This window comes from Rhinolophus ferrumequinum, chromosome 22, assembly GCF_004115265.2.
Source record: "Rhinolophus ferrumequinum isolate MPI-CBG mRhiFer1 chromosome 22, mRhiFer1_v1.p, whole genome shotgun sequence".
In the NCBI taxonomy this organism is placed as follows: Eukaryota; Metazoa; Chordata; class Mammalia; order Chiroptera; family Rhinolophidae; genus Rhinolophus; species Rhinolophus ferrumequinum.
This window is the reverse complement of record NC_046305.1, coordinates 38,244,982-38,266,995: the sequence shown is the minus strand read 5'-3', so window position 1 is coordinate 38,266,995 and position 22,014 is coordinate 38,244,982. Positions and strand designations below refer to the sequence as shown.

The 22,014-nt window shown below is 36.1% G+C and overlaps 1 pseudogene; it reads left to right on the top strand.

Moving 5' to 3' along the window:
• The first annotated feature begins 14,746 nt into the window (after positions 1-14,746).
• On the top strand, positions 14,747-15,064 carry LOC117015414 (cytochrome c 2-like; annotated as a pseudogene).
• The last annotated feature ends 6,950 nt before the right edge of the window (positions 15,065-22,014 follow it).

The window sequence follows — 22,014 nt, the reverse complement described above, 5'->3', positions numbered from 1 at the left end:
TGATTCTTCTAATCCATGAGCACGGAATGTCTTTCCATTTCTTTGTGTCTTCTTCACTTTCTTTTAAAAATCTCTTATAGTTTTCAGCATATAGGTCTTTCACATCCTTGGTGAAGTTTATTCTTAGGTATTTTATTTTTTTTGCTGCAATTGCAAAGGGAATTGTTTTTTGCATTTCTTTTTCTGAGATTTCATTGTTAGTATATAGGAATGCAATGGACTTTTGTACGTTGATTTTGTAGCCGGCAACTTTGCTGTATTCATTGATTGTTTCTAAGAGCTTTATGGTGGAGTCTTTAGGGTTTTCTATATATAGCATCATGTCATCTGCAAAGAGTGACAATTTAACTTCTTCATTCCCAATTAGGATGCCTTTTACTTTTTTCTCTTGCCTGATTGCTCTGACAAGGACTTCCAACACTATGTTGAAAAGCAGAGGTGATAAGGGACAGCCCTGTTGTGTTCCTGAACGTAGAGCAAAGGGCTTCAGTTTTCAACCATTAATTATGAGATTAGCTGAGGGTTAGTCATATATGGCTTTTATTATGTTAAGGTATTTTCCTTCTATATCTATTTTATTAAGTATTTTAATCAGAAATGGATGTTGTATCTTGTCAAATGCTTTTTCTGCATCAATTGATACAATCATATGATTTTTGTCCTTAATTTTGTCTATGTGATGTATCATATTGATGGATTTGCAGATGTTGAACCATCCTTGTGCTCTGGGGATGAACTCCACTTGGTCGTGATGAATAATCTTTTTGATGCATTGTTGTATTCGATTTGCTAGAATTTTGTTTAGGATTTTTGCATCTGTATTCATCAGAGATATTGGTCTGTAGTTTTCTTTTTTTGTGTTGTCCTTACCAGGTTTTGGTATCAGGGTAATGTTGGCCTCATAAAATGAGTTAGGGAGTACTGTCTCTCCTTCAATTTTTTGGAAGAGTTTGAGCAAGATTAGTATCAGATCCTTTTTGAAGGTTTGGTAGAATTCACCAGTGAAGCCATCTGGTATCGGACTTTTGCTTTTGGGAAGGTTTTGGATGACTGATTCAATTTTGTTACTGGTGATCGGTCTGTTTAGATTTTCCACTTCTTCATGGTTCAGACTAGGAAGGCTATATGTTTCTAAGAACTTGTCCATTTCTTCTGGGTTATTGAATTTGGTGGCATATAATCCTTCATAGTATTTTTGGATGATCCTTTGTAATTCTGTGTCATCTGTGATAACTTCCCCTTTTTCATTTCTGATTTTGTTTATTAGTGTCTTCTCTCTTTTTATCTTAGTGAGCCTAGCCAAGGGTTTGTCAATTTTGTTAATCTTTTCAAAGAATTATGACATTAATTATCACACAAAGAATTGTCACATTAATTTTTTCTATTGTCTTTTTATTCTCTATTTCATTTAGTTCTGCTCTGATATTTGTTATTTCCTTTCTTCTGCTGACCTTGGGTTTCATTTGTTCTTATTTTTCTAGTTCTTTAAGATGTAACATGAGGTTATTCATTTGGGATTTTTCTTGTTTCTTGAGATAGGCCTGTAATGATATAAATTTCCCTCTTAAAACTGCTTTTGCAGCATCCCAAAAATTTTGGTAGGATGTATTTTCATTGTCATTTGTTTCTATGTATCTTTTGATCTCTCCTCTAATTTCTTCTTTGACCCAGTTGTTCTTTAAAAGTATGTTGTTTACTCTCCATGTATTTGTTTTTTCCTGCATTCTTTTTGCAGTTGATATCCAATTTCAAAGCCTTGTGATCAGAGAATATGCTTGGTATGATTTCAATCTTCCTAGATTTGCTGAGGCTGATTTTATGTCCCAATATATGGTTTATCCTTGAGAATGTTCCATGTACACTAGAAAATAATGTATAGTCTGATGTTTTAGGATGAAGTGTTCTATATATGTCAATTATGTCCATTTCATCTAATGTGTCATTTAGGGCTGCTATTTCGTTATTTATTTTCTGTTTGGATGATCTATCCATAGCTGTCAATGATGTATTTGAGTCCCCCAGTATAGTTGTGTTTTGGTCAATTTCTCCCTTTAGTTCTGTTAGTAGTTGCTCGGTATATTTCGGTGCTCCCTGATTAGGGACATAAATATTGATTACTGTTATGTCTTCTTGTTGTATAGTCCCCTTTATCACTATGAAATGTCCATCTTTGTCTCTTGTTATCTTTTTCACCCTGAAGTCTGTTTCATCTGATATGAGGATGGCTACACCTGATTTTCTCTGGGTACCATTTGCTTGGAGTGTCAATTTCCACCCTTTCACTTTGAGTCTATGTTTATCCTTGTAGCTGAGATGTGTCTCTTGGAGAGAGCATATGGTTGGGTTTAGTTTTTTGATCCAATCTGCTACTCTGTGCCTTTTTATTGGTGAGTTCATTCCGTTTACATTTAGGGTGATTATTGATATGTGAGGATTTCCTGTCTTTCTATTTTTAGTTTTCTAGTAAGGCTGTGTCTCCATTGTTTCTTTGCCTTTTTGTTGTTGTCTATTATTTCTGTGTGGTGTTATTCCACGATGTTTCCCTCTGTTTCTTCTTTCATTACAGTATATATTTCAGTTCTGGATTTTTTTTGAGTGGTTATCCTTAAGTTTATGTAAAAGAAAATTTGATATTTAGAGTATTCCATTTTCGTCAGCACGCTTACTTTCTCCATTCCCATATTCCGGTTCAGGCCTTTACTCTCCCCCTTTTTATGCTTTGGTTGCCACAAATTGTCCCTGTTGATGGTGGTCAAATGGCCTCCTTTAGTATTTCTTGTAGCACAGGTCGTGTATTAGAAAATTCCCTCAGCTTCTGTATGTCTGGAAAGGTCTTTATTCCTCCTTCATATCTAAAGGATATCTTTCCTGGATATATTATTCTTGGCTCATAATTTCTCTCTTTCAATAGTTTGAATATTTGGTTCCACTCCGTTCTGGCTTGTAGAGTTTCTGCTAAAAGATCTGATGATAAGGCTTTCCTTTGTAGGTTACCATCTTCTTTTCCCTGGCTGCCTTGAGGATTCTTTCTTTGTCGGTGATTCTAGACAGCTTCAATACAATGTGCCTTGGAGAAGGCCTGCTGGATTGAGGTAATTAGGTGTTCTATTTGCTTCTTGGATTTGAGGATCCAGTTCTGTCTACAAGTCTGGGAAGTTTTCATCGACCATTTGTTTGAATATATTCTCTGTTCCCTTCTCTCTTTCTTCTCCTTCTGGTATGCCCATTATTCTTATATTGCTCTTTCTGATGGAGTCAGAAAGTTCTTGTAGACTTCTTTCATTTCTTTTAAGTCTCAAGTCTCTTTCTTCTTCCATCTGTGTCATTTCCAGATTTCTATCTTCGATGTCACTGATTCTTTCCTCCATCTGGTCAACTCTACTACCTAAGCTGGCTATTTCATTCTTAATTTCTTCTATTGAGTTCTTAATGTCCAGAAATTCTATTCAGTTCTTTTTTAAAATTTCAATCTCTTTCGTAAAATGCTCATGTTGTTCTTTGATTGTGTTTCTGAGTTCATTAAACTGCCTTTCTGTGTTTTCTTGCATCTCGTTGAGTTTTTTCAGAACTGCAATCTTGAATTCTCTGTCATTTAAGTCACATGTTTCCATGTCTTTGAGTTCCTTTTCTGGAGACTTTTCACTTTCTTTCTGTTGCCTTGGTTATTCATGGCAATTACTGATTTGTTATTTCTCTTCCTAGACATCTACAGGAGTGGCTTCTGCAACAGGTTGATAGGAAGAGGTCTTTCTTTTGTTTTCCAGTACTTGTTGGTAGAATGTTTTATTTTCTCTCCGACTGCAGCATTTTTTTCTCTCTCACATGATAGTGCTATGTTTTCTCTGCACTATTCCAGCTTCTCACATAATGGGGGGATTCCCTAGGAGACGGCTTCTCCTCTGTTAATAGTTCATCTGGGTCACAGGGCGCAATGTCCGTGCGGGTATGTGAAGAGCTTTTGAAGTTCCAAAGCTCTTCCTGCACAAGATTCAGAGCCTGTATGTTCCAGCAGTTCTGTTTACTCCTGCAGGAATACACCCAGATAGGTGGGGCCAGGGGTGGGGTGAGCTGTGAGTGGTGGCCCAGAGCAATGGCGGCAACCACCACCACAGCTGGTCCTGCTTCCACAGCTCCCTCCCCTTTGCCAGAGCTAGTTGGGCTGCGAATCTGTGTCTGCGGTCCACAGTTCTCAGAACAGCAAATATTCTATTCTTTTTATCTGACACTGCTACTGTTCCCCTTCTAGCACTGGGCAGGTGATGGCGGGGCGAGCTCTGGGAGGGTAAGTAGGGGGAGGCTAGTCTCAGTGCCTAAGGCTTCCATTCTCTGCTTGGCAGTGAGGGCTTAAACCACCGTTTTCAGCCTTCTTCCCTCAGTCTTTTCTCCGAGGTCTCTGCCGTGAGCGTTGGGTTCAGCTGTGTTATATGCTGTCCTCTCAGCCCTGTGGGCCATAAGCGGAGCCCTAATGTTCCATGTTCTTCCCTCTCACGCAGCTGCAGTAGTTCCGGGATGCAGCGAGCTTGGAGCACTGAGCTAGGTCTGCGTCCTGCGCCCGCGCGGCTCCATCACCACACTTCTCTCTTCCCTCCACCCCCGCTCCAGCGATTCGCCCACCTTTAAGTGAATTCAGTAGTGCGCCTTTTCGTCTTGCATATCTGCTGTGCAGGGAGTCCTTTGTGGAGTTATAGTTGTTCCATTTGTTATAAATTCCAGGGGGGATTTACAGAGGCTCACTTCACGCCGCCATTTTGATGATGTCTCCGGCCAACCTCATTTTTGTCTTCCAGTTTTTTTTTCCTATAGTTGATTTGTATTTTCATAGCACTGTAGTCAGAGAAGACAATTGATGTGATTTCAATTTTTTAAATTTATCAAGACTTATTTTGTGGCCTAACATGTGGTCTACCTTGGAAAGTGTTCCATGTGTGCTTGAGAAGAACGTGTTTTCTGAAGCTTTGGGGTGAAAATATTGATTAAATCCAACTAGTCCAATGTGTCATTTAAGGCCATTTTTTCCATATTAATTTTATGTCTGAAAGACCTGTCCCTTGTTGTCAGAGGTGTGTTGAATTCCCCTCCTATGACAGTGTTACTGTTGATCTCTGTCTTTATGTCAGTCAATATCTGTTTTATATATTTAGGTGCTCCTACGTTGGATGCATAGATTTTTCCTAGGGTTATGTATGGCCTCTTGTTGGATCGATCCCTTTATTATTATGTAATGCCCATCTTTGTCTTTTAATATATTCTTCATTTTAAAGTCTATTTTGTCAGATATAAGTATTGCAACCCCAGCTTTTTTGTCATTTCCATTTGCATGAAATATCTTACTCCAACCCCTTCACTTTCAGCCTGTGTATGTCTTTTGATCTGAGGTGAGTCTCTTGTGTACAGCATATACAAGGGTCTTGCTTTCTTATCCACTCAGCCACCCTTTTTGATTGGAGCATTTAATCCATTTACATTTAAAGTTATTATTGATAGGTACATAGTTATTGCCACTTCTTTATTTGTAGTTAGATTGTTTTCATCTTTCTTCTATTTACAGAAGCCCTTTTAATGTTTCCTGCGATGCTGGCTTGGTCGTAATAAATTCCTTTAGCTTATTCTTTCCTGGGAAGCTCTTAGCTCTCCTTCAATTTTAAGTGATAACCTTGCTGGATAAAGCAATCTAGGTTGTAGGCCTTTGTTTTTCATCATTTTGAGTACCTCTTGCCACTCCCTCCTGACCTGCAAGTTTTCTGTAGAAAAGTCATTTGATAGTCTTGTAGGAGTTCTCTTGCTGTTTTTAGGATTCTCTCTTTGTCGTTAACCTTTGCCATTTTAACTATAATGTGTCTCAGTGTGGACCTGTTTGGGTTTATCCTGGTTGGAACTCTGCACTTCCTGGGCTTGTATGTCAGTTTCCTTCACTAAGTTAGGGAAGTTTTCATGTTTTCTAGATCCCTTGCTCCCTCTCTTCACATTTTGGTATTCTTATGATGTGCATGTTGTTGCACTTGATGTTATCCTAGAGGTCTCTTAAACCATTTTAATTGTTTTTTATTCTTTTTTCTTTTTGTTGTTCCATTTGGGTGATTTCTGCTAACTTGTCTTCTAAGTCGCTGATTTGATTCTCTGTCTCATCTTACCTGTTAGTAATTCCTTCAAGTGTGTTCTTTATTTCAGTTATTGTATTCTTTAGTTTCAACTGCTTGTTTGTTACGATTTTTCTATCCTTCTTTATGTCATCACTAAGCACCTTAAACATTCTTATCCTCAGTGTTCTGAACTCTGTCTCTGATAGGTTGGTTACCTCTATTTCATTTGGTTCCAATTCTGGAGCTTTCTTCTGTTCTTTTATTCGGGACATGTTCCTTTGTTTCCCCATTCTGGCTGACTCTCTGTGTTTGCCTTGATGAATTAGGTAGATCCCCTAGGGTTCTTAGTTTTTGCTGGGTTATCTTCTGTAGCATGTGTCCTTTATATTTGACTTGCACCACTTCCTTCTTCTCCTCTGCGTGTGCTCCAAAGATGACTCTTGTGTTGTGTATGTTGTCCTGTTAAAGTTTATCTTTAATTGCTTTTGTCTTGTGAGTAGGTAGGATTGACTCCTAGGCTGACTTGTTGTGAGACTTGGCTCTGCCCACAGTGGATGTTCTGCTGCGTGAGTGTTAACCGCTTAAATGAAGCTTGGCCTCTATGGGCTCTTGTGCATGTAGAGAATTCCCTCTGGGTGTGTCACTTGTAGGTCAAACCCAGTAATACTCTGGTTTGGTCTGGAGTTGGCTTCTGGGTGTGTTGAATCTTGTGCCTCTTGAGCTGGGCACTGAAATCCATAGGGCAGGCTGGAATTCCTGGGCATGAGTTGAAGCTTCTATCCTCAGGCGGGATTTTCCTAAATCTCATTTTCTGTCTTGAGTCAGATGTGGCTGTTTGATGCAGATCAGTCTGACCATTTTCAATTACAGGGGTTTGGCACCCACTCTCTTAAGTAGAAGTGTTAGAAAAATAAATGAATAAAATACAATTTAATAAAAAATTAAAACTCAAATGAAACAGAGGGAAAGTGTCTTCTCCAGGATTCTGTTTTTCAAAACATGGGCCTCCAATAGTAAAATAAAAAGTACCTATGACACAAATGAAAGATTTGGGAAAATCACAAACTGAAATTGAATACAAGAAAATTTCCTCCCTTCTTAGAGTACTTTGCAATATTATCTCTTTTTCTATATAAGTCAGCATGAGAAACCAGCAAAGAAACAAAAGTGTTACCAGTGAGATAAGAAACATTAGTAAAAGGCAAATTCAAACCACACTAGGATATCACTTCACACCTTGTGCACTAATGTTCATAGCACCTTCACTTGTAACAGCCCCAAGCTGGAAAGAACCCAAATGGCCATTAACAGGTAAATAGAAAACCTATTATATGGTCAAACAATGAAATATTCATCAGCAAAATAAAACTATTGATACATCAACATGGATAAACCTCACAAAATTATGCTGAGTGACAGAGGTCAGACAAAAATGAATATGTACAGCCTGTATGATCCTATTTGTGCATCATTTTAGAAAATACAAACTAAACTATAGTGGAAGAAAGCAGAACAATTATTTCCTGGTGACAGGGAATGAGTCATGGATAGGGTCTAGAGGGAGTGATTATAAAAGGTTACAAGGGAACTTCTGGTGGTAATGGATATATTATTTTGAATGTGGTGATGGATGAATATGAAAGTCAAAGTTTACCAATCTCTCTCTCTCTCTCTCTCTCTCTCTCTCTCTCTCTTTTTCTCTTTATATATAGATAGGTAGGTAGATAGATAGATAGATAGATAGATAGATAGATAGATAGATAGATAGATAGTATGGCAATTATTTCAATAAAGTTGATAAAAAAACAAATAAAAGAACTAAGGTCTAAGTCATCAAAATATAGAGAACTCTTTTGAAAGCCTGAACTTTTTAATTGCACCATTTAAATTCTCTCTATCACTTTGGAATCTTGGGTTCATGCTCATTTTTTAATTGCCTAAAAATGTTCTTTACAATGTCTATTCATATGAGCTTGCAGCACACTTAAAAATAATGTGCAGACCAAATTACAGCAAGACTTCATCATTTTGTCAATATCACAACATAAAACACAAAATGCAAGCAGGTGGAAAGGTGTTAATGGTTTTTTCTAGAAAATACCTGTATAAAAATAACTTCAAAGCTTTATTATTATCAAGATTATAGAAGTACAATAGAAGTACAAACATCTATACAGCTGTGTCAGAATGCAGTACCTTGTTCATTTACATCTTAACAGTAGTGAATATACTTACGCTTTAGTTTAACCAGTCCCCAAGAATTTTCTGGCATTGTTTTCTTTTTTTTTTTTTTCACTTAATGTATGGACATATACATTTAGACTTTTATGTTAAAATCTACAAATTTCTCACATAAAGCAAACTGCAGTAGCAATTTCCTGAATGAAATTATAAAGAATACAAGTTGTATGAGTCTCCTGAAATGCATAGCTGAGAGTTATTGGAACATTGTACTGAAAGCCATTCTGATGATCAGTCTGGGTGATTCTATTTTTTTAATGCCGGGTAACTGTGATATTTCAGGAATTGTAAGCAGCACTTAGTACTCAATGTCAAGATTCTTTCCCCAATGCCATTTTACTGGGCATGAAAAAAATAAAAAAATCAAAAACTCTGCCTGCTGAACATAAAAATAGTTCTTATAAGTTTTTGAAACTTGAGTTAAAAACATTTTCCCTGGACATATTTTTTAACATCAAAAATGTGTTTACTCATTATCAACCGTGCTTATTATGTGCCAGGATTTGTTCTAGGTGCTATCTAGATATTAATTCTCTCAATCCTCATAAAAATACTATGAGATAGATAATAGTGTTGTTCCGATTTTGACAGATGCAAAAACTTTGGCTCAGGGAAGTTAATGGAAGAGATTGTTATGGGTTAAATTGTGTCTCCCACTCCCAATGCATATGTTAAAGTCTGAGCCCCCAATACCTTAGAACATGAAGTTATTTGGAAATAGGGTTGTTGCAGAATTAATGTTATTTTAATATAAGGTCATACTGGACTATGGTGGATAACTAGTACCATTATAAAATAGGATATTTGGAGAAAGACACACACACACACACACACACACACACACACACACACACGGAGGACACTATGTGATGATGAAGGCCATGATCTGGATGGTGCAGCAGAAGTCAAGGAATGCCAAAGATTGCTGACAAACCACCAGAAACTAAGAGAGAGACATGGAACAGTCTTCTTCACAGCTTGCGAAAGGAACCAGCTCTTTCAACACCTTAATTTCAGACTTCTAGTTCCAAGAACTGTAAAACAACAATTATTTTTGTCTAAGCCTACCAGTTCCTGGTACTTTGTTATGACAGTTCTTGCAAACTTACACAGGGGATGGGATCCAGATATCTGACTTCAGAGTATCCACTGTGCTACATATTCCCACAATGCATTTAATTAGGTTCTAATTTCATGTCAGAAAGGAAAAAGTCTTAGTTCTAAGAATAGAACATGAAAACAAATCAGAAGGTGAAAATTCTACAGACAAGAAGTACGCTAGTGCCAATGGTAAGAGTCTAAGCCTTCCGAACAAAGGTCTAGTTGGAAGTCTTGTATGTATCAGTGATGGAGTAGGATAAAGGAGGGGAAGGAGAACCTAGTGAAAAGTAAGGAAGATTGCACACTACAAGAGAGGCAAAATCAATTTACAAAAACTCCATTTGCTTTTCAAATGTGCCTAAAGTTTGGCTGTGCCTAAATCCTGGTATGATGGGAAGTCCAAGACACAGGTGAAAAAACAATATTAATTGCAAAACCAAGAGGGTGGAGAGAATTACAGCAAATTGCCCATCACAGAATAGCTTTCATAAATAACCTCAAGTGTGGCTGATTTAAAATTTCACACCAATCTACCTGAAATTCAAGGACTTCCTCAATAACCTTACATCCAGCAAATAAGTTGCTCAGAGAAACTCTGGTGTGTCAAAAAAGAAAAAAAGAAAGAAAGAAAAACAAGAAAGAAAGAAAAAAGAAAATCTGTTTTATCATTTAGTGTTGCCAAAGAAAACTCTAAATCTAATGTCATTCCTTTGTTGTTTTTGTTTGTTTTGTTTTGGTAGAGTAGCTATTATATTTGTATTGGAAGCATTATGTTGTTGTTTTATTTTGTTTTGCCAGACAAGCCAATATCTGATCTAAATATTTTATAGCACAATGGTGACAGGTACTTGGATAATGAACCTACTCTGGTTCCACCATATTGAGTTCAGGAATGTTCTTGTATCAGTTAGTATTACAGTGGAGAGTTTTAGGATGATGATTAAGGTTACTAATCATGAACTATAACGATGTCAATGTTTAAGCCCTAGATGATGAAGTTCACAGGGCCCAAGTCAGATGGTCTCCAACCCATCTCTAAATAAACATACCTGATGGACTACCCCAGCCTTACATAACTATCTATGTAAGGCTTGGTCTGACAAGAGACAGTTATGTTCCTAATAGTTGTTTTGTGACCTTCACATACCAAGACTTTATCATTTGAAACTATGCATTTGTTGGTAAGAATGTTGGAGGGCTGGGAGCTCTTCCCTCTCAGAGAATGTTGCTGCTCTCCATGCTGTGTATCCTGATTGCAAAATACAATCCTTCCTTTCAGACCCCAAATTAAGTAAAATCTTTTTCTCACTTTTCCATCCATCTGAATTCAATGTTGACATTTATCCATATAGTTTTAATACACCTCTTATCCGAGATAGAGTAAAATTTCACCAGGTTTTATCATCTACCTACTATCTATTATCTATCTATCTATCTATCTATCTATCTATCTATCTATCTATCTATCTTCTATCTACGTCTTTTATTTTGCTTGGTACTCAGTGGAATAATTCAATTTGAAAATACATATTTTTCTTTAGCTTTGGGAAAACTTCAACATTATTTCTTTGAGTATTACCACTATATCTCTTTCTGGATTGCTCTTAGACTGGATCTATTTCTCTGTGGATATTTTGGATACATGCTTTATATTTTAGGTTTTTAAAATATTTTCCATCCTTTTGACATTTTTACAATGGGAGAAAAGGTCTATGTCCAGATTGACACACTTTTAAAAATTTCTAGCGACTCATTACATTCTTCAAAGCTTATTCCATGGATTGGTTTTCCCACAGTGCTAGTTGTTTTACTGTTGTCATTTTTATCATGGCTGCCAAGAGCAAATATATTTTGGAATATGACTAGCTTAATAAAGTTACTTCTGTTTTTTACTGTAGAAATTATCAAAACCATTACTATGGCAAAGAAGAGAAAGAGAGGTATTTTCTATTCCGTCCTTGACTAAAAAAAAAAATCAAACCTTAGACACAAGGCTGGCAATGGTTTAATTGTGAATAAAGAGGAATAGTATCTATACTAACTAATTATTCAGTCTTAAATTATAGCTTTGTTGCAAATCCCCTAATTACTTGTAGTATCTTCTCCCACAGCAAGAAAAAGGATTATCACTGAGTGTAATTTAAAAGCAGTATCTCAAAGCAGACCAAAAAAGAGTCATTATGACCAGCTAAGGTTAGTTAAATTAAGCAACTTCCATGTAATTGCCTACAGAGCAAAATTTTAGATTTCATGATATTATAATTACCAACACACGGCTATTTGTTTGACCTTCTATTTCTAGTTTTATACAATAAAAAGTTTATAAATTGCCTTATCTGCTCAATGAAAACTCTTAAGTATACCTATGTGCAAGTTTTTTTAAAAAAGCATATCTCAGTGCTTTAAGTAAGTATTTTTAGTAGCTCTGAAAATTGAAGAATTAGCATCTGTATTTCAATAGTCTAAGAGAAATGAACAATGACTTTTTATGAAGTTAAATTTTCTAGATAGAAAAGCATATATGTGAAAATAGCTGCAAATATGAAATAAATTAAATTCCTATTTACAATTGCCTAATATGTAAATAAATGAGTTCTTCAAAATTAAACTATAATAAACAAATCCTTCAATATGTGCAATATGAAACATGATGAATTAGAGCTAATATTTATTTATGATCGAGTTTTCTGTATTGAACACATAGGGAAAAATGAGCTTGTTTCTTTTAAGACTATTATCATATCAATACAAATTACTCATAGAAGCAATGGTGGAAATGCATGATTAATGAAAATTTGTTTCAAATATTTCCATAAAATGATTACATTAAGTGAATAGAATGTGGATGGTGGGAGTGTTTTAGACATACAAAACAATGAAAGAAATAAGAAAAAGATCATGAGCAAAATAACAGGCATCCATCACTCAGCTAGTAAAGTTTTGACTAAAAGCAACAACAAAAAAATGAAGATGAGAATAATTTAACATGTCCCACTTTGCTTTGCCCTATGGGTTCCCTAAGTCCTTGGGGTCATTTTATTTATATTTATCGGAAAATTGAACCTCTAAATATATATTTAACCAAAGGGTGGGGGCATGTGAGTACAGATGACAAACCCACTATAATGGTCAGAAAGCACTAACTAGAAGACAATGAGGTTTTTTCTTTCCCAAACTTTACCAGATACCACATATCTTTTACTTTATCTTTAATTTAGAGTGTGGATGAAGAGATCTTTGCTGAGTATCTGCTCAAACTAGCACTTAATGCTCCCTGTACCACTGAAGTCTAGCCGAACTCCTAAACATTTTCAAAGCTGTGAGCTATCACAATAGAGGAAACACATATCTATTGTCATGTATGAAGTGCAGTAATAAGAGTGTAAAGGCAACCTCCTATGGATATTCAAGATGGTGCTGGCTTTCCGCTCATGGCCAGGTAGCATTCATCTCCTTGGAATCAACAGGTTCTGAAGGAACTTTTAGACAGTTATCAATATTCAAATGTATTTCCCATTGATTCAAAATTACAGTCATTGATTTAAAATTGATCATAATTTAGTTCGTATTGTAGTCATGCTCACAAACTACTATAACCAAATAATAAAATGTTCTCTCTCTCTCTCTCTCTCTCTCTCTCTCTCTCATTTTTAAATTTTTGTTGGTGATGTTGTTTTGGAATTCTACAGTGTTACCATTGTTACCAGTGATAGGGAAAATGATGTATTCCAGCATATTATTATTTTATTATTATTATTATTATTATTATTATTATTATTATTATTATTATTATTAGGGAATACTGGGGAACAGTGTGTTTTTCCAGGATGTCAAGTGGTTGTTTTCTCAGTTTAGTTGTGGGGGGCACAGCTCAGCTCTAAGTCAAGTCATTTTCAGTCTAGTTGTGGAGGGTGCATCTCACTGGCCCATGTAGGAATCAAACCAGCAACCTTGTTGTTAAGAGATCACACTCTAACCAACTGAATCATCCAGCTGCCTCAATCAGCATATTGTTTTAATGTGATATTCTCTAAACCTAAGCTTTGCAAGGGCATCCATGCATAAGCTTGGACAATTTAGTACTGCAAAGTAAATAGGGATCTCCAAAAGAAACCAAAAAGTTTTCTTATAAAAATAGGGTATACATTTGGAGATAAAGCCTTTATTATCAAAGTATTGAAAGAAATTTATCTCTAATGAGGTAAATGAAGTGAAAAGCACTCAATTTATTCAGAAAATTTGGCTGCAAATCCCAAATCAGCTAGCTGCTGGATATGAGTCTTTGGCAAATCATTAACCTCTCTGTGGTTAAGTTTACCTGCCAATGTGGATAATGTGCTTGCCTGACTTACTTCTCAGAGAAGTTAGGATAATCAATGGAGGAAATGAATGCAAAATCATTTAGTAAATTCTAAAGAAATATGGGCTATAAGTTGTTTTGAATTTTGATTAATGCTTTTGATGTATCAACTATACTGTTTTCTTGTGCAAAACGTCTGAGATACATATTTTTTAAATGACATGACAAGTGAGATAGATCTCCATATTTAGCCCAGAGAATGTCTCAATAAATCAAATGATAAATGTAAAATGATGGAATCTATTTCAGTGTGATAACAATTTCCTTTAGACTGTTGGTTTTTTAAAACAATTTACTACTCTTTTCGTACAAGATGGAGTTGAGACTTTGGGAGCATCTCCCTAATTACATAAGCATACCAGGTTTGTGAGGGTGATGTAGTCATAATACATAATTTTCATTTAATTTTGTTTTGTTTAGGGAAAATTCTTAAGAGTCATGTTACTTTTCTTTTAAAAATCTAAAAATTGTGGGGGAAGTAAGAAATAAGACGTCGATTACATATCATCTCATTAACTGTACTTTAAGCATTTAACAGAAATTAGCAAATCTTTAAACTAATTTGCCTTAACCATTCCTACCCAATGAAGAAAAGCGCTTCCAATAAATAAAACTAATTTTCAGTATGAATAAACATTTAAAGTTTTAAGACAAATTGGCATATTAAAACATTATTTGAAATGACATTGCAAACACTATTTTAGCTAAACCACAAAACCTCATATTTGAAATACTTATGGACATTTTGTCATAATATAGAAAAAAATCAGAAAATAATCATGGTAATCTTGTTGAAAGTAAATTCTGAAATATCAAATAATAATAATAAAAAGAATGCAGGGAGATGGCCTTTGGACAGGAGTCAGCCATCGTCCCAGAGTGCCAGCATTCTGAATAAACCTGCTTTTCTTCCCACCAACCTCACCTCTCGTGTGGCCAGCAGCCTGACCTTTAGCAGGAAAAAATGAAGGATGCTGAGGCAGGCAAGACGATCTTTACTCAAAAATGTGCTCAGTGCCAGACAATGGGAAAAGGTGGAAAACACAAGACTGGTCCAAATCTCTGAGGCCTTTTTGGCCGACAGACAAGACAAGTACCAGGATTTTCTTATTCCAATGCAAACACAAACAAAGGTGTTATCTGGGGAGAGGAAACTTTCAGGGGATATTTGGAGAACACAAAGAAATATATCCCTGGAACTAAAGTGATCTTTGCTGGTCTTAAAAAGAAGAGTGAGAGAGAAGATCTTATTTAATGTTTGAAACAGGCAACATCTTCATGAAATGCTCTTGCAACTTAAAAAAAATATATGTTAGTTATAAGTCAAAGTTTTCCAATTTCAAATATTGCATGTTTAAAGAAGACATATTTGATCTTTCTTGATTAGCCTGTGGTAAGTTTAACATTTTAAAATAAAATATATTTTTGATTGTGAGAAAACATGAATGCAATATCAGACCTTATTTCTTTGTTATACTATTAATCTCCAATGTGGACATTTTATGCTGCCACTCATGGAAATTATTATTTAATGCAATATATTTGATCATCTAACCTTATTTTTAAAGTATTTATTGATATGTAAACAATATTGCTTTGTGGGTAATTAATAAAAATATTAAAAATTGTGACTTGTTTCATATGACACATCAAATGAATATTTAGGTGATTAAAGAGGAATAATCAGAAGTACTTTATGAAAATACATTTAATTCAAAAGAATTTATAAACCTACAGGAATGCATTTCATGCTTTAACAGTAGATATTATCTGAAGCTCTATCTTTACCAGAGTGTATCAAGGTATCATTTTGTTATAACTGGAAGAAAGAGAAAAAAAAAAGAAAGAAATCAACTAAAAAGGCATTTATAGCAAGATTCTTAGAACATAAGCTGAATACTAAAATTTTTTCCCTAAATTTTGTTTATTATTATTTAGAAATAGTAAGGCTTGCTTTCGAATGGTCCAACAGAAGTATTTTATGAAACGACTCTTTCTGACACAGTAACATTTTATACCTGACCTTATTAAAAAAAAAAAGCAAGTAAAAATATAGCTCCTGAACTTCTGATTTTGTTTCAGTATGGACCAAATTAAGTTTAATGCATGTACAGATTTTGTGGTAGTAACCTAAAAAAATCTTAAAAATTCGCAGAGACATAAAAGAATTAGAACTTAATTGTTTTAATATATGTATATTTTGTAACAGTTAAAAACTGCATGCCAAATGTGGAGCCAGAGGGTGAGGACGAACAATACTAGAAACCTCTGATGAAGACAGAAGACATGAATGGGCCCACGGAGAGGTGTTCTTGGGTTTGCGCTGCTGGATGTAATGTGGGTCTCCTCCAACCGAGTGACCCCACTCCCATGCCACTTGATAATAAATTTACAAGGGGACAGGAAGAACCAAACTGATCATCTTATAATAGAAGCTCTGTGGTCAGGGCAGTGGGTTGAGAGGCAAAGGAGCCCTGAAGCACAATGCCCTCAGCTGTGGTTGAATTCACACACCAGCGCGGTGTCAGGCAAAGACTGACTCTCTCAGCCAACACAGTCACGCTAAGCTACTTTCTTGATAGGCAACTGAGGTGAAGATGCTACTACTATCCAGCAGGCAGTGGTTTTATCCATGGGGGCATATTTTAATATTTTTAAATGAAGAATAATGGACAAATTATTTCACTTCTGAAAAATAGACATAACACAGGATCAAGAGTCCTGATTTCTAGACTATAGTTCTTCTATCAAGATTTGTCGTAATACAACAAAAACTTAGAGATCCAAATGAAGTAATAATATACCCAGGTGGGATTGACACAACATCTAAAAATGAAGTGCACAGGACACTTAACTTAGCAGGAATTTTTCTGTGGCGCCAGGACCACTTTTGTTTTTGTGGCAGTTAGTACAATTTTGTTTTTTTCTGCTCTGTTACTTTTAACATTTAAACAACATTTATGTTTTATTAACTATTATGTCAGCATTAGGCATTATTTTAAAGCATTATAATTTAATTCAACAACAACAAAAATACGGGGTAGATTTATTCTATATTGATTCTTCAGCCTCAAAAGCCTCTAGCTTCACTCTTAGACTCTTTTCTAGCACGGATTTTCCTTGCAAAATCCAAAGACTTAAGAAGTATCAATGTTTTTTAAAGCTTGGTTAAAGCTGAGTTGTCCATGACTCATTCAATTCAAATGATAAAATACATGTGTTTTATTAACATCACTTTCTCTCCATTCAAAAAATACAAGTAAATGAGTGCTCCCAACGTTATTTTGTCTATCCCAAACATCAGGATGTGATTCCAATACCAGTCAGTATGCTAGAACATATCAGAGCACGTAAGTGCAAAATATGTTGCATTGACCCTAAAATATAATGAATTGAATATTTCCACACTTCTTGATTTGTAAAATCAATTTTGAAATGTGAACTACAGATATTCTTCTGCTTTTCCAAAGTTTGCTTTTTGCCACTTTGCTTTTTCAAACATCTGACACTAGCACCGCTTTTTGCGAATTGAAGTAAATCTGAAGAGGATTTTTGCTTTAAAAAGAGAGAGAGTGTGAGAGAGAGAGAGAGAGAGAGAGAAGAAAAAAGGGAAAATAGCAGTAACCATTTATTTTTCAGTGAGCCATTATAGAGGCAGCGTGCACTGGTAAGTGAAACTACACCATGCACACATTATTTCACTTTATGTAGGCTGTGCATTTATCATGTCATTCCTGCTTTTACTATGTTAGTGGTATCTGTGGCTTTATATGTTATTTGGTATGATTTAGCAGGTTATTCTGGGAATGCTCAAAAATTTTTCCCATATGAATTAATGGAAATTGCTTCTTCGCTCTATGCCACTTGAGCTTAGGAAAGGTATCATTGGAACGCTCTACTTTCAGATAGTAGGGGAACTTGTATTGCAAACTGCCTAGCTACAATCTGCTTGACACACAGAATCCTATACAAATAGAAATATTGAAGCAGGGGTTTGTTCAACTTGATCAAATATTGGAAGCATGCCATTGTAGCACATTTAAAACAAAGTATAAGCCCCATGGTGGAGTGGCTATCCCAATATAGGTAGAAATATCAGGTGTGGAAAAGAAGGTCATGTTGAGCCTGCTCCCTGGAATATTCTTTATTCTGCGTTCCTGGCTAACTTTTACTCACTATTCAGTTGTAAGATGAAATATGTCTTTGACAGAAAACCGTCCTAGCCCCTTTAGCCTCTCCTAAAGCCTCTCTGGGTTTTTTGTTTTTGTTGTTGTTGTTGTTAATATACTTATTAACAACATTTATTATAATTTATAATGTTATATGTGTTTCAGTGAGCCTTTTTATATCCATGTTCAATTAATTGTAAACTCCATCAGGTCAGCTTAATATATACATGTTCATCGAGGTTTATTCAGCTCTTAGCAAGAGCCATGCATATTAGAAACAGACAATACATATTTTTGAACAAACAAATGCAGCTTTTTAGGGTTATACTGATCATTTGGGTGCCTTTAACTAGCATTTCAAGAGCCTGGGCTAACCCCAAATATGTCATTATACAGATGCTGACTTTAATGGGTTAAGTTGAAAAATATTATAGAATTCTAATATTAGATATCTGTTTCCTTGAAAGAAAAAGGTTGGTCCAGGGTGGAAAAATGTGACCGGTGCATGCATCTGAAAGGCTGAATTTTTTATTTGACTTAGCAGACAAAGCAGAATATGTCCTTCAAATGCATTGAAAAACTAAGCCCGAGAGAATGGTGCCATTCTCATTTAGCCTTGCATTCTGCCCTATTTTTATCTTTGGAAATAGGAATGTTTGAGATTGTAAAAGGATAAGAGTGTATGAGTCTTTGCTGAATTCAAAGGAACATCTTTAGATTTCCAAGAATAGAAAGCTTCAACAGAACTTCTTAGAGTATTTATTATTGTGTCAGTATTCAAAACCAGCAAACTTCTACCAACTGCACTACTTTGATTTTAGTGTAACATAAAAGCTGTTTTACATGACAAATGACACTGTTGTAACCAATATTATAATTAGGGTAGAAAGCAGATATATTAGATTCACATTGAGAAAAAAGCTACAGAAGATTAATTACAATCTATTAAAATTCTACGTTCATCATCATTTAATGTTTTTTTTTTTTTTCCATTTGATGCCAGAATGGAAAGATTCCAATACATTGGTGAGATCAATCTTGCATGCCCTAATCTACCATGCTGAATGCATTCAAACTTAAGGACCCAAATGTGTTATACAGCATAATTACTTGAGAGTTAAATCTTAAGCAAGATAGAAATCCAAATTAAAATTGCCAAAAATTATATGTAGACAGAGAATATAATCAAGGAAAATCTATATAAATAAAACCTTGTCATTAAGTAGTCCAAAAAATCACAAAATTATATAACTCAAGTTGCTTACTATAGTTTAACTTGGCTTCTTATGAATTAATTGTTAAGGCATTTAAAGACATATCCATTTTCATGTGTTTCAACTTTCTCAGTTTGTATTAGCTTTTACATTAGCTGTCAGATGTCATAATAGAGTGTCATCTGAATCTTCTATCTAATAATGCATGAAAATGTAGAGAATCCAGCAAAAATATTTTTAATAATATGAGTGTTTAATGCCAGTATTTTATTAGACTAATTAATATAATTGCATACAATACCATTTGTGCCATAAATTCCAAGTAATAAGGTGTCAATCATTTAAATGTGACAATGTGACAGAGATTAAGGTCAAGATGGCAGAGTAGGTAAATGCTGTGTTCTCTTCTTCTTAAGACCACATCAATTACAACTTAACAACAGAGCAACCATCATTGAGAATCACCATTGAGAAAGAAGTCTAACTGAACCGAAGCCCTACAACTATAGACATACAGAAGAGACAACTTTGAGACTGGTAGGAGGGGCAGAGCATGGAACATGCTGGTTCCACACCTGAGTGTGACCATTACAAATCAGGAGTGATATCTTGACTGCAGAGGTAATCCCTGGAGAAGCAAGGAGTCCCAGTCCCATACCAGGGTTCCGGTGCCAGGAAGTCTTCATAACTTCTGATTGTGAAAAACAGTGGAGAATGTGGCTAAGTGAGACAGAGGGCTGCTGCACTCCCAGGCACTCCTTTTAAAGCACCGGGACATGGGCTTACTGGCTGATGGACTCACTCACTCTGAGCTCCAGTGCTGGGGCAGCAGCCTGAAAGGTACCAGGGACATATGTGAAGGAACTGAGTTGTCTGGCTTCAGGGCAAGGGCTGGAGGGGCAGCTTTCTCCTGGACAGAGGAGCTAGCAAAAGCTATTGTTTCTTTTTTGAGCTTTCCCTGTTCCTTGCATGCAGATGCAGGCAGGTGACTTGTCTGAGTCGCCATTAAACTGGCTATCACCTTTCATCAGCCCTGCACTAGTGATTCTGGGAGACCCCACCCCACCCAAATTTTGGGCACACCCAAGCTGCTTCCTGTGGCTTTTCCATATGAACACCCTGTCTTACCTCATGCTGCAGACTTTCAAAAAATTTTTCAAAGGTTTACAAAACCCAAATAAGTAGCATATGGTTTCAGCATATCCCATACCTCTTGCTGAGCAGCCCTAAGCCTGGCACTAGAGACAGCCAGCCTCCATTCAGAGACTGGCCTCTCGAGGCACCTCAAATTCCAGTGTCGGAAGTGGCCACCAGGAGATTGCTTTGTGGCTCATACCAGGTGGCCCCGGGCAGAGCATAGGCTGCAGCCTAACTTGGCCTGCAGTGGGTCCTCTCCCAGGGGACCCCAGTCCTGGCACACCTGGTGACCAGCTTCAGACAAAGCAGGAGCATCACCTTCAAGGGTAACACACCCAAAGGATAGGCTGGGCAGGCACCAGAGACCCACTAAAGCAAACCCTGCTCTGTTGAGTCAGCCTTGCACCACTGTTCCTCCACTGTAGCCATAGCCAGTCCTCACAAAAAAGTCAGCCTGAGGGTCAATTCCTCCCACTGATGTGTGAACAGCAACCAAGGCTCAACTACAACAGGAGGCCACACACAATCTACACAATGGACACACCTGGAGTACCCATGTCTGGTGACCAGGGAGACTACACCACTGGGCCTCAAAGCACACCTACTACATAAGGCTACTCTACTAAAACCAGAAGACATAGCAACCCTACCTAATACATAGAAACAAACAGAGGGAGGCAGAATAAATGGGGAGACAAAGAAACATGTCCCAAATAAAAGAACAGAACAAAGCTCCAGAAAAAGAACTAAACAAAATGGAGACAAGCAATCTACCAGATGCAGCATTGCAAACACTGATTATTAGGATGCTCAGTGATTTCAGGAAAACTGTAACAAAGAGAAAGAAAACTTAAAAATATAGATAGAAAACATGAAAAAGGACCACACAGAAATAAAAAATACAATAGCTGAAATGAAGAATACATTAGAAGAAATCCAGAGTAGATTAGATGAATCAGAGGATCAATTCAGTGATTTAGAAGATAAGGTAGAAGAAAACACCCAATCAGAAGAGCAAAAAGAAAAAAGAATCCAAAAAAATGAGGAGAGTTAAGGGGACTCTGGGACAACATCAAATGTACCAAACATTTGCATGATAGAGACACCAGAAGGAGAAGAGAGAGAGCAAGGAATTGAAAACCTATTTAAAGAAACAATGACAAAAAACTTCCCTAAAGTAGTAAAGGAAATATTAATAGACATACAAGCCCAGGAAGCACAGAGAGTCCCAAACAAGATGAACCCAAAGAGGCCCATACTAAGATACATCATAATTAAAATGCCAAAGTTTAAAGACAAAGAGAGAATCTTTGGCAGGACAGAAGGGATTGGCATGAAATATTCAAAGTGATGAAAAGCAAGGAGATACAACCAATATTCCCCTACCCAGCAAAGCTATCACTTAGAATCGAAGGACAGATAAAGACCTTCCCAGACAAAAAAAAGCTAAAGGAGTTTATCACAACCAAACTAGTATTACAAGTAATGTTAGAGAGACTTCTTTAATAATAATAAGAAAACCAAGAAGATAAAAAATTAAGAAAAATAAAATGGCAATAACTACATATCTGTCATCCATTACTTTAAATGTAAATGGATTAAGTGCTCCAATCAAAAGATAGGGTGGCTGAATGGATAAGAAAACAGGACCCTTACAAATGATACCTGTGGAGATGATCAAAAGACACACACAGACTGCAAGTAAAGGGATG